We start from the raw sequence: 14,114 nt of genomic DNA, 5'->3' as shown, positions 1-14,114 counted from the left end.
TCTCTCTCTCTCTCTCTCTCTCTCTCTCTCTCTCTCTCTCTCTCTCTCTCTCTCTCTCTCTCTCTCTCTGTGTGTTTGTTTGCATGTGCACTGGCATAATTTAAGGCTCAAATGCACTGGGCAGAATATCTCTATTACCACAGATGATTCACACCAGGGTTATTCAAGCTGTGAAGCCAACAGACACCCTTTCCATTGAGACAAACACACACACGCTGTTGCCAGGATATTGGCTGTTTACCAGAGGCTAATACTCTCACACATACATGTGAGTGAGCACACTGCCAGGGTCCTGGCTAGCAGCCTAGACTATAGACAGAACGAGAGCATCCCACTGCTACTGCACAGGACCAGGAACGCTGCCCAACAGAGAGAGAGAGAGAGAGAGAGAGAGAGAGAGAGAGAGAGAGACAGAGAGAGAGACAGAGAGAGAGACAGAGACAGAGACAGAGAGAGAGTGTGTGTGTGTATTCCCATCTCGCTAAGCACTTACTTGCATATCGTGCATTACATTGAGAAGTTGCACCAGCCCAGAAACATATGGCTAGATCATGTTGACACATAAACTGACTTAATTCACTTCAAATGTCCCTCCCGTTGGCTAGTCTATATCTCCTATTCCCCCCCCCCCTCCCCATATCTTCTACTTTAAGATTCTGGGCTGAGTTTCTTCTTCCTCCTCCTCCTCCTCCTCCTCCTGCTCCTCCCCCTCCTCCTCTCATCCTCTCCCTCTCTTCTGTATGCTGCTCAGCATGGTCTCAGAGTCTGTCTGACCTTTCCTTCTGCTGAGCAACACACACACGCACACACACACATGCACGCACACACACACACACACACACACTCTCGTTCTCTCTTTCTTTTTCAATGTCTGCTGACTGCATCGCACCTCTTCCCCTGCAGTTTATTAAAATGACACAAGGGGGCGATATAGTGCAATGTAACAGTTTTGTCCTATGACTGTGGGGGAGTTTGTTGGTAATATGAGGGACTAAACTCTATCCATACAGCCCATCTGCACCTGTCTCTGTTGTAGGGAGGAATAAGGAATGTAAACGTTGTTCCTTCTGGTTGAAACCATGACCCTGTCCTATTGGATTACCTACTTCTTTGGAATGTTGATGTTACTATCCAAGAACTACAATTGTAGGTTTCTCAATACAAACAAAATGGATTCCTCTCTCCTTTTTCATTAAAGGGCTAGTTCACCCAAATTACAAAATTACATGTTGGTTTCCTTACCCTGTAAGCAGTCTATGGACTCCTAAAGTATCTAAAAAATTGATTGTGTAACTCAATTAAGTTACTTATAGATGATTTGGACATGAAGTGAACCAATCAAACTATTGACTTGCATTGGATGTGTGCCCTTAATGCCAAAAAGTTAGTATTTGAAACAGTAGCCAGGTAAACAAAACCAAAGCATGGATTGCTGCCATACCTTATCCATAGTAGACTGCTAACAGGGTAAGGACACCAATATGTAATTTTGCAATTTGGGCAAACTATCCCTTTAAGTGGATGATATAAAGTGATATGTATGAAACAAACCACAGTGTGGACAACAGGCCACACATACTGTAGCAACCACTGTACAACAGTGCCAATGAGACCACAGTGAAACCCAGAGCATTAAAGAGACCCTCTGTGGTGGGCAGGCTGATCTAACATGCCTTCTGGCCACTGTCCTAACAGACAGAGAGAGGGGGGAGGGGGCAGTGGGCTGCCGACAGGATATGGAAAGAGAGAGAGAGAGAGAGAGAGAGAAAGAACTAGAGAGAAAGAGAGAGAGAGAAAGAAAGAATAGAGAGAAGACCAAAACAAACAGAGAGTCATTCATAGCTGGAATGCCAGAGGGTTGAGACATACAGTACTGTAGGTGATCTCTAACAGGAAGTGACCTGGTTACTGTGGGGTCAGAGGACAGAATGTGGGGGGGGTATAGGTTTTTTAGAAGCTCTATCAGAGGGATTCTGTGTGCCGGATTCCTCTCTCTGTGTGAGGGGAGGTTAAAGTTATAGACCTGTGCTTGTGTGTGTTGTGATGGGAGGTTACAGATGTTTTTACAGTAATGCTGTTTATATACCGTTCCATGCATGCTTGCATGTGTGTGTGTGTGTGTGTGTGTGTGTGTGTGTGTGTGTGTGTGTGTGACTGCATGTGTGTGTGTGCGTGTATGAGGAGGGGTTCGGGGGTTAAAGGAAAAGGCCTGCAGTGTTTTACTGTCACTGTGGCTGACAGAGTGACTGTCGTTGTGATTCACCTGACTAGCAGTGAACTCACAGTGTACAAGAAGAGAACAGCCCACATCCACCCTGCTTGAAAGATCCTCTAATTATAACAGAGGACTGGGCGGCTGGCCTCAGGTCACTTTATAGGTAAATCATGAATGCATGAAGACACACAGACACTAACACGCCCACACACACTACCAGGCACTATGAACAAAATGCATTGTCATAAAGCTTTAATCAGAACACCGTGACTGTAGTTCATGTTCTGATATAACGCCAATTCACTCTCAGTTTCAGAGTACAATAAAAGACTGTAATATTCTACAGCTTACTGTACTTCTGCTCTAGTGTATGAAACTAAAGGAATCATTACGTCACGTGCATTGTGCCAGTCAGACAGCCTGCAGTTAAAAGGTCTGTGGAGCGCATTTAAGGGCATTGGTGGTAACAGCACACACATTCACATCATCTGAAATGCCCTCGTTCTGTGGCATTACCATGTGGCTACCCTGTCATGGCATTACCATGTGGCTACCCTGTGTGGAGCTGCAGGTACTTCCTGATGTTAATTAAGTTCTGGAACACCACTGGTTGTTGCCTGGCAAAAGAGGTGATTTTTTTTTTATAAGACATTGGCTGGCTGTGTTCTAGAGGATGATTCACGGTTGCCATAGTGTTGCTCCTTTGACGGAAGGAGAGGAGAGGAGAGGAGAAGAGAGGAGAGGGGAGAGGGGAGGAAGGGACAGGAGAGAGAGGAAAGGAGAGAGGAAAGGAGATGAGGAGAGGAGATAATATTATAATTAGAGGATCTGTCAAGCAGGGTGGATGTGGGCCATTCTATCCTTGTACACTGTGTCATCGACGGGACTCACATTGACGGGGCTGTAGTGGAGCAGGTCGAGAGCTTCAAGTTCCTCGGTGTCCACATCACTAAGGATCTATCATGGTGCACACACACCAACACAGTCATGAAGAGGGCACGACAACGCCTCTTCCCCCTCAGGAGGCTGAAAAGATTTGGCATGGGCCCTCAGATCCTCAAAAAGTTCTACAGCTGCACCATTGAGAGCATCTTGACTGGCTGCATCACCGCCTGGTATGGCAACTGCTTGGCATCCGACTGCTAGGCGCAACAGAGGGTAGTGCGTACTGCCTAGTACATCACTAGGGCCGAGCTCCCTGCCATCCAGCACCTCTATACCAGGCGGTGCCAGAGGAAGGCCCTAAAAATGGTCAAAGACTCCAGCCCAAGTCATAGACTGTTCTCTCTGCTACCGCACAGCAAGTCTGGAACCAACAGGACCCTGAACAGTTTCTACCCCCAAGCCATAAGACTGCTAAATAGTTAGTTAAATAGTTAACCAAATAGCTACCCAGACTATCTGCATTGACCCTTTTTACACAAACTTTTTTGACTCATCACACACGCTGCTGCTACTGTTTATTATCTGTCACTTTATTACTAGTTATATGTACATATCTACCTCAATTAACTCGTACCCCTGCACATCGACTCGGTACTGGTACCCCGTGTATATAGCCAAGTTATTATCATTACTCATTGTGTATTTATTATTACTTTTATTATTACCTGTTGAACTATTCTATTATTTCTGCATTGTTGGGAAGGGCCCGTGAGTAAGCATTTCACTGTTAGTATACACCTGTTGTTTACGAAGCATGTGACAAATACAATTTTATTTAATTTTTTTGAAAGAGAGGAGATAGGAAAGGAGAGAAGAGAAGAGAAGAGAAGAGAGGAGAAGATGAGAGGAGCAGAGAAGAGAAGAGAGTAGAAGAGAGGACAAGAGAGGAGAAGAGAGGAGAAGAGGAGAGAAGAGGAGAGGAGAGGAGCAGAGAAGAGAAGAGAAGAGAAGAGAAGAGAGGAGAGGACAAGAGAGGAGAAGAGAGGAGAAGAGGAGAGGAGCAGAGAAGAGAAGAGAAGAGAGGACAAGAGAGGAGAAGAGAGGAGAAGAGAGGAGAAGAGAGGAGTAGAGGAGAGAACAGAGGAGAAGAGAAGAGAGGAGAGGAGAAGAGAAGAGATGAGAGGAGAGGATCTGATTCAGAAGCACGACATACAATGCAGGCAGGTTCCACAGTCCAGCTCATCTGGCAAAGACTGGCAGACTGGTAATGCTATAGTGAAATCATTCTGTTTTCAATGACTAAACACTAAAAATAAAATAAAAGGCACATGCAATGACTTAACTAGGATCTGAACGACCTCCACGAAAACATGACTGAACGTGCACACATGGACACAAGCAGGAACACACACACATACACACACGCACACACACACACACACACACACACACACACACACACACACACACACACACACACACACACACACACACACACACACACACACACACACACACACACACACACACACACACACACACACACACACACACACGCACACACACACACACACACACACACTGACCTACAGACTTGGCCTGTTTTGACATGTCAGCGTGGTTTAGGCTCAGGCTACCTTCTATTACAGGCCAGAGTGTGTTCCCCATTGTGTGTGTGTGTGTGAGTGCGTGCTTGAATGTGTGTGTGCTTGAATGTGTGTGTATGTGTGTGCGTGCGCCTGTTCACTCCCAGGCTTCCCACTCTCTTTAAAGGGTGCTTGCTGTTTTTATAAAGGCCATTTTAGACCTGGGTTATTCCAGTCCATAGAAAGCCATAGAAAACAGTGCACTTCTGTACACCATTCCAATATGATCAACTAGGATCGGGATCATTCAAAGTTACGGTTTGTCTTCATTGTGTCTCACCATGACATCACAGACAGCAACTGTTGCCATAGAACCCATCAACTCCTTGCAACCATCAAGGCAACTTGATGAAAGCATGAGCCAATAATAAGTGGGAGTTTTAAACATGAAAGCCAATACAATCCCAGTGGATACTGCACGCATTGGCAGTCAATGTGTGAATTAAAAACCGCCGTATGAGAAGTTGTGCTAAAAGTATATTTTCTGCAAAAAAATCTGCACGCATGCACACACACACGCGCGCACATTGAAACCCACACAGAGTTTTTCTGAAGACTAAAACAGAGGCAATGTGAAATTGATCTCGGGGGTAATTGTATTTAAAGTTCTTAGAGAACTTCCTGACATGCTATATAGAAAGCTCATTCTCACCATTGATTTGTGATGCCAGCATCTGTCCTGTGTAACACAATAATAAAGGGAAAATGGGAATGAGGATGGCCTCTAAATGATGAAGTGTGGCATATGGTGGATATTCACTCTGCTGCTATATAGTGTGATTATTTACAGTTGAAGTCGGAAGTTTACATACACCTTAGCCAAATACATTTAAAATCAGTTTTTCACAATTCCTGACATTTAATCCTAGTAAAAATGCCCTGTCTTAGGATCACCACTTTATTTTAAGAATGTGATATGTAAGAATAATAGTAGAGAGATTGATTTATTTCAGCTTTTATTTCTTTCATCACATTCCCAGTGCCTCAGAAGTTTACATACACTCAATTAGTATTTGGTAGCATTGCCTTTAAATTGTTTAACTTGGGTCAAATGTTTCGGGTAGCCTTTCACAAGCTTCCCACAATAAGTTGGGTGAATTTTGGCCCATTCCTCCTGACAGAGCTGGTGTAACTGAATCAGGTTTGTAGGCCTCCTTGCTCGCACACACTTTTTCAGTTCTGCCCACAAATGTTCTATAGGATTGAGGTCTGGGCTTTGTGATGGCCACTCCAATACCTTGACTTTGTTGTCCTTAAGCCATTTTGCCACAACTTTGGAAGTATGCTTGTGGTCATTGTCCATTTGGAAGACCCATTTGCGACCAAGCTTTAACTTCTTGACTGATGTCTTGAGATGTTGCTTCAATATATAAACATAATTTTCCTTCCTCATGATGCCATCTATTTTGTGAAGTGCACCAGTCCCTCCTGTAGCTGCCACCCCCGTGCTTCACGGTTGGGATGGTGTTCTTCGGCTTGCAAGCAACCCCCTTTTTCCTCCAAACATAACGATGGTTATTATGGCCAAACAGTTCTATTTTTGTTTCATCAGACCAGAGGACATTTCTCCAAAAAGTACGATTTTGTCCCCATGTGCAGTTGCAAACCGTAGTCTGGCTTTTTTATGGCGGTTTTGGAGCAGTGGCTTCTTCCTTGCTGAGCGGCCTTTCAGGTTATGTTGATATAGGTCTCGTTTTACTGTGGATATAGATACTTTTGTACCTGTTTCCTCCAGCATCTTCACAAGGTCCTTTGTTGTTGTTCTGGGATTGATCACACCAAAGTACGTTAATCTCTAGGAGACAGAAAGCATCTCCTTCCTGAGCGGTATGACGGCTGCGTGGTCCCATGGTGTTTATACTTGCAGACTATTGTTTGTACAGATGAACGTGGTACCTTCAGGCATCTGGAAATTGCTCCCAATGATGAACCAGACTTGTGGAGGTCTACAATTTATTTTCTGAGGTCTTGGCTGATTTCTTTTGATTTTCCCATGATGTCAAGGAAAGAGGCACTGAGTTTGAAGGTAGGCCTTGAAATACATCCACAGGTACACCTCCAATTGACTCAAATGATGTCAATTAGCCTATCAGAAGCTTCTAAAGCCATGACATCATTTTCTGGAATTTTCCAAGCTGTTTAAAGGCACAGTCAACTTAGTGTATGTAAACTTCTGACCCACTGGAATTGTGATACAGTGAATTATAAGTGAAATAATCTGTCTGTAAACAATTGTTGGAAAAACTACTTGTGTCATGCACAAACTATAGTTTTTACTTGCCAAAACTATAGTTTGTTAACAAAAAATTTGTGGAGTGTTTGAAAAACGAGTTTTAATGACTCCAACATAAGTGTATGTTAACTTCCGACTTGAACTGTAAGTGTGTATGTGGGCTTTTCTGTATGTGTGTAGGGGATACCTTTTTATTTTACTTTAAACAATGTTTTGTCATTTAGCAGATGCTCTTATCCAGAGCGACTTACAGGAGCAATTAGGGTTAAGTGCCTTGCTCAAGGGCACATCGACAGATTTTTCACCTAGACGGCTCGTGGATTAGAACCAGCGACCTTTCGGTTACTGGCACAACGCTCTTAACCACTAAGCCACCTGCCGCTACCTGTATCTGTATTTATGTGTGTGTGTGTATGTATGTGTGTGTGTGTGTGTGTGTGTGTGTGTGTGTGTGTGTGTGTGTGTGTGTGTGTGTGTGTGTGTGTGTGTGTGTGTGTGTGTGTGTGTGTGTGCTCCCTCCTCCGTGTTGGTCTCCTGGTGGTAGAGATACTAAGTATTGGGGTATTGGGGTTGTTGGGGTTTTTGGGATGTTTGGAGTTATTGGGGCTATTGGGGCTGTTGGGGTTGTTGGGGTTGTTGGGGTTGTTGGGATTATTGGGGTTGTTGGGGTTACTGGGGTTATTGGGGTTTTTGGGGTTGCTGGGGTTTTTGGGGTTGCTGGGTTTATCGGGGTTGTCGGTGTTGTCGGGATTATTGGAGTTGTTAGTGTTATTGGTGTTATTGGGGTTGTTGGGATTATTGGGGTTGTTGGGTTTATTGGGGTTATTGGGGTTAATGGGGGTTGTTGGGATTATTGGGGTTGTTGGGTTTGTTGGGGTTGTTGTGGTTATTGGGGTTATTGGGGTTGTTGGGGTAAATGGGGTTGTTGGGGTTATTGGGGTTGTTGGGGTTGTTGGGGTTGTTGGGGTTGTTGGGTTATTGGGGTTGTTAGTGTTGTTGGGATTATTGGGGTTGTTGGGGTTGTTGGGATTATTGGGGGTATTGTGGTTTTTGGGATTATTGGGGTTGTTGGGGGTTGTTGGGGTTGTTAGGGTTGTTGGGTTTATTGGGGTTGTTGCGGTTGTTGGGTAATTGGGGTTATTGGGGTTATTTTGGTTGTTGGTGTTATTGGGGCTGTTGGAGTTGTTGGGATTAATGGGGTTAATGGGGGTTGTTGGGCTTTTTGGGGTTATCAAGGTTGTTGGTGTTGTTGGGATTATTGGGGTTATTGGGGTTGTTGGGGTTGTTGGGGTTGTTGGGTTTATTGAGGTTGCTGGGATGGTTGGGGTTGTTGGGCTTATTGGGGTTGTTCAGGTTGTTTGGGTTGTTGGGTTTAATGGGGTTAATGGGGGTTGTTGGGGTTAATGGGGGTTGTTGGGATATTTGGGGTTGTTGGGGTGGTTGGGGTTGTTGGGTTTATTGGGGTTGTTGGGGTTAATGGGGTTGTTGGGGTTATTAGGGTTGATGGGTTCATTGGGGTTGTTGGGGTTGTTGGTGTTGTTGGGTTTATTGGGGTTATTGGGGTTGTTTTGATTATTGGGGTTGTTGGTGTTGTTGGGTTATAGGGGTTGTTGGTGTTATTGAGGTTGTTGGAGTTGTTGGGGTTAATGGGGTTAAAGGGGGATATTGGGGTTGTTTGGGTTATTGGGGTTGCTGGAGTTGCTGTGGTTGTTGGGGTTGTTGGGATTGTTGGGTTATTGGGGTTGTTGGGGTTATTGGGGTTATTGGGTTGTTGGGGTTATTGGGGTTATTGGGGTTATTGGAATGTATGAGTTTATTGGGGTAGTTGAGGTTATTGGGGTTATTGGAGTTATTGGGGTTGTTGGGGTAATTGGGGTTGTTGGGGTTATTGGTTCCACATTCTCCCCTGGCTACTCTCTCTTGGCGTTGTGATCTATTGGCTCAGCTCCCCACTGGCCACGGTCCGACCGGGTTCAGACCGCCCCTACACCCATAGGTGATTTGTTTGCATTGATTCCATTCTGGATATACAGGTGTATGTTATTGTAGCTGGGTCCTCAGGAGCACACACACACACACATACACACACACGCACACGCACACGCACACATGCACACACACACAAACACACACACACACACAGATGTAGACACAGAAAACATCTCTACCCACCCCCTCCATCTCCCTCTCTGGTGGTCAAGCTGTGTTTTCTGTCCCCTGTTCTGTCCTGTAGCATTACTGTAGCTTCACTGCCCCCCTAGACGTCTTTGTGTTGGTCCCTTGTGAGAGCGGCCTGTTGTGTGTCTGACATCTTAATGGCCATTGTTGGACTGAGTTTGAGTCTTATTAAAGCGAACAGGAGTCACCAGTCCAGTCAATCTCTGTAGTGTTGGGTAGAGGTTGGAGTGAAGAGACAAAACTGGAAACATGTTCATGGACATTCAAAATTTCTCTTTATCTCTGCCTCTCTTTCTTTCTTTCTTTCTTTCTTTCTCTCTCTCTTTCTATCTATGTCCCCTCTCTTTCTCTTCCACTATCTCTCTCACAAACACACACTAACACTGAGACAGTGTAAAAGCCTTACCATATCGCAGGCCTTGTCACAGGAGTCTGGTGCTCTGCATACATGTATCACCCAGAATAACAGCTTTCTCTTGTGGAGCAGACAGAGATAAAGGCTTTCATAGAGAAATATGTTTTACCCCCACTACAGTCACTAAGGTTTACACCTTTACTGCCTTGAAAGGGGGAATGTCAAGGATGCCTGTGCTGAAATTCACTGAACTTCTGTGACCTTCAGTGAACTGGCTGATGTAGCTATGCGTGTGATTAGGTTTGTGGTGTGCTGTGTAGGTCAGGGCTGTGCAAAGGCCTTTATGGGGCAGGTGCTCATGGTTGTCTGCTCCTCCTGTAGCAAAATTCCCCATTATAATTTTTTTGGGGGCATAGGCCTTAATTTATTTTCTGCAAAGTCACACTCACTGATCACACATTGTAGGCTAAGCAAGCTAATGTTACCACTACAGTGGTAGCTATAAACTGATAATCGTGAATGTACCTAGCTAGCTACATGAAACAGCTAGATTACTAGTCTTTAATTTATTTGAATTCGTTCTGCTGCAGAAAAACAGTTGAACTACACATGCCCCTATCCTGTCCCTGACACATGCTAGCAACTCCAAAGTAATTTACCGTATTTACATTTAAAGCTACAATAGAGAAACGAGTCTGAAAATAAAAAGTTATTAAAGAAAATACCACCAATCAGAAGGGTTCTTTTTCACAAGGGGACAAAAGGACAGGTGCTCCAGCACCTGTAGAGACCCATCTGTGCACGTGCCTGGTGTAGGGTACTGTAGGGGTGTGTGTGTGCATCTGTGTGTGTGTGTGTTTGTGTGTGTGTGTATCAGTGCTTGTTTGTGTGAGTATTTCTGAGCTGAGGCCGGGAGTTTGTAAGGGCTCATCTCGGATAGTCACCTTCCACATCCAGGATGATCCTCTGAATCCTGCTCCTCCGGTCGGGATCATTCCAAAGCTGCCTGTGAGTGGCCCAAATACCTCCCACACCACCGGTTACGCTGCTGAAAAGCACCTTACAGAGAGGGAAGGAAGACGGCCAGGCCAGTGTACAATATACTGTATCAACGCAAGAAAGAAACCGTTTAAAAGTTTAAAACCGTCTAATATTCCTTTCTGTTTCTATGTATGAATTCTGCCTAAATATACATTTCATAGATACACTTAGCATTTATAAAGCATTTTTTAAGAGTGATGACACTGGGTTCAGTTGTTTTGTTGCCCTGGGGGAGCCAGAGACACAGTGAAGCATCACCTTCCCTTTCCTCTCACAGCCTCATCAACCTCCCCTAAAGACTCATGGGAATGATTTAACAAACACCACTAATCACCCTTCATGTCTGTCCTGTGATGTATGTGTGTGATCGTAGCAGCTCTTCCTATAATGGGACAGGTGGACAACTTACTGTTCTGTACATACTATGAGTGGAGAGATCGATGATGGTATTTTTCATTATTTCTGAGAGGTAGATCACAGACTACAGTACTGCGAGTGGACTTACATTCCATTGATAATTACTGAAAAAGAGAGGGGAAGGAGAGAGTGAAAGAGAGACAGCGATGTGGAGAAATTGAAGGAGAGAGAGAGGGAGGGGGAGAGAGAGGGAGAGGAAGGAGGGGAGAGAGGGAGAGAGGGGGAGATGTTTGTATATCCTCACCTCAAATGAAGCACAACAACAGCCCCAGGAGTCAGAATAATATGCAGAATCAAATTAAAAGTGTGTGCGTGAGAGAAAGAGAGAGAGAGAGAATGATTGAGAAAGAGAGAGAGAGAGATAAAGAGGGAGAGAGAGACAGAGGAGTGAAAGAGAGTGAGAGAGGAGAGAGAGGAGAGAGAGGAGAGGGTTTGAGAGATAGAGAGAGGGAGAGAGAAAGAGAGAGCGATGGAGAGAGACTGAAAGACTGCCTTGAAAAGTGCAGAACTGCCGCCCCCTCTCACACTCTGACAAGCGTAATTGAACTAAGGGCACCTCCTCAGATTCTCAGCTAAAAGTCGAATACAATTACAAGTGTAGGATCATAGTCTAAATTCTTAGAAGGTTCTCAACTACTGTGTGAATCTCTTTTTTTCCGTCTTCACACGTGCTTTCTTTGATTTCTGAACCAATTACATTTTGGAGAGAATGTGGAACTGTGCCGTAGAGCTGGAGAAGAAAGAAGAACAGCTATTGGGCAAATATTGAAATGCTCACAACATCACATGAAAAAGTTGATCAAACTGGCTTGATGAGAGAGGGAGGCAGGCTTCGGCTGTGCTGTCTTTGGAGGAATTGAATTCAAGTTCAATCAGCCACACAAATGAATTCCTATTTTCATGCTGTTGCTTTAGAGTTTGATTGCCACAGAGAGAGAGAGCACCCGACTTGTTTAAAATCTGGAACCCACACTAAATGAAAAGCAATGAAACAAGAAACATCTGTAGAGAGCTCAAGATAAAGAATCAAACAAACAGTCTCCTACACAATGTATGTTGATTGTCAACATGGTCTTTGAAACCATGGAAACACATCAAGCCTAGGAATGTCTTATTACCATTAGGTATATGGGTTTAGCTTTTACTTGTGAACATGTACAGGGAGGGGTTTTCAAAACCTATTGCTCTGTAAATCATGTTTATGTTTGACCGTGTTACCATGGTTTCTTGGTTTTCAGTGATGACGACAGAAATCTCAGGTAAACCCTTATTGACCATTAAAACAGAAGATCACAACATCAGTAGAATATCAATGTAAAATACTGTATGCATCTCATACACAACAAACCCCTCCAAAAACAATGCAAACCCCCCAAAAAGGAGATGTAGTTTGGATGCGTGATCTGATGACAGGGTATGACTAAAGACATGTGGATGCGTGATCTTATCAAGTTTCAGGAGAAGACCCAGATGCAGACAGTGTCAAAGTAACAAACGTTTATTACAAAAACAGGGGGCAGGCAAACGACAGGTCAAGGGCAGGCAGAGGGCAGTAATCCAGATCAGAGTCCAAAAGGTACAGAATGGCAGGCAGTCTCAGGGTCAGGGCAAGCAGAGGTCAATAATCTAGGGTGGTGTGACAAGGTACAGAACGGCAGGCAGGCTCAGGGTCAGGGCAGGCAGAATGGTCAAAACCGGGAAAACAGGAACTTGAGAAAGACAGGCGCAAGTGAAAAACCCCTGGTAGGCTTGACGAAACAAAACGAACTGGCAACAGACAAACAGAGAACATCGGTATAAATACACTGGGGATAATGGGGAAGATGGGCGACACCTGGAGGGGGGTGGAGACAATCACAAAGACAGGTGAAACAGATCAGGGTGTGTGTGACGTTCTGGCTCCGGGACTCTTAGTAGTGAGCCAGGGTTGTCATTTTCATTTGGGTGTAGTTCTATGTGGGATCTAGTTGTTTCATTTCTATGTTTGGTTTTGATGTTGATTTAGTCATATGACTCCCAATCGGAGGTAACGAGTGTCAGCTGTCGGCTCGTTATCTCTGATTGGGAGCCATATTTATACTGTGTGGTTTCACCTTGGTTTTGTGGGTTTTTGTTTTGCTGTTAGTCTTTATCAGTATTGAACTTCACTTTCGTCATATTTGGTTTGTTGTTTTGATCGTGGTTTCTTTATAATAAAGTCATCATGTTCACTCCACGCGCTGCGTATTGGTCCGTTTCCTCAGACGATCGTGACAGAAAAACCCACCATAAAAGGACCAAGCAGCGCGTCCAGGAGCAAAGGGTCTGGACATGGGAGGAACTGTTGGACGGTAAAGGGTCCTGGACTTGGGAGGAGATCCTGGATGGTATGGATCGCCGACCATGGAACGAGACGGTGGAGAGGCGACGGCGAGAGGAGCAACGGCATCGGCAGGGCCATCGTCGGAAGGACGGGAGGCAACCCCAAAAAAATTTTTGGGGGGGGGGCACATGGCTTGGGCGGCTGGGCAGCAGGAGGCTGCCACAGGGAGAAAAGGAGAGAAGGCTAACGGAGTACGGGAGCCATTGGCGAGTAGAGGGAGGGAAGTGTGTGTGGCACGGCGTGAAAGACTGATGTGTGTTGCCAGTCCGGTCCGGCCCGTTCCTGATCCTCGGTTGAGGCCAGTGGTGTGTGTTCCCGGTACGGACCGGCCTGTTCCTACTCCAAGCACCAGGTCCACGGTGTGCTACGCCAGCCCGGCCCGGCCTGTTCCGGCCACTCGCACCAGGGATGCGGTGTGCGTCGCCAGCCCAGCCCGGCCTGTTCCTGCTCCACGCACCAGGGATAGGGTGCGCTTCGCCAGCCCGGCCCGGCCTGTTCCGGCCACTCGCACCAGGGATGCGGTGCGCGTCGCCAGCCCAGCCCGGCCTGTTCCTGCTCCACGCACCAGGGATAGGGTGCGCTTCGCCAGCCCGGCCCGGCCTGTTCCGGCCACTCGCACCAGGGATACGGTGCGCGTCGCCAGCTCAGCCCGGCCTGTTCCTACTCCACGCACCAGGGATACGGTGCGCTTCGCCAGCCCAGCCCGGCCTGTTCCTGCTCTCCGCACTAGGCCTTATGTGCGTCCCCAGGGTCCAGCATGCCCTGTTGCTGCTCTCCGCACT

This window comes from Coregonus clupeaformis, chromosome 2, assembly GCF_020615455.1.
Source record: "Coregonus clupeaformis isolate EN_2021a chromosome 2, ASM2061545v1, whole genome shotgun sequence".
NCBI classification, from domain to species: Eukaryota; Metazoa; Chordata; class Actinopteri; order Salmoniformes; family Salmonidae; genus Coregonus; species Coregonus clupeaformis.
Note: the sequence above shows the minus strand (reverse complement) of the source record.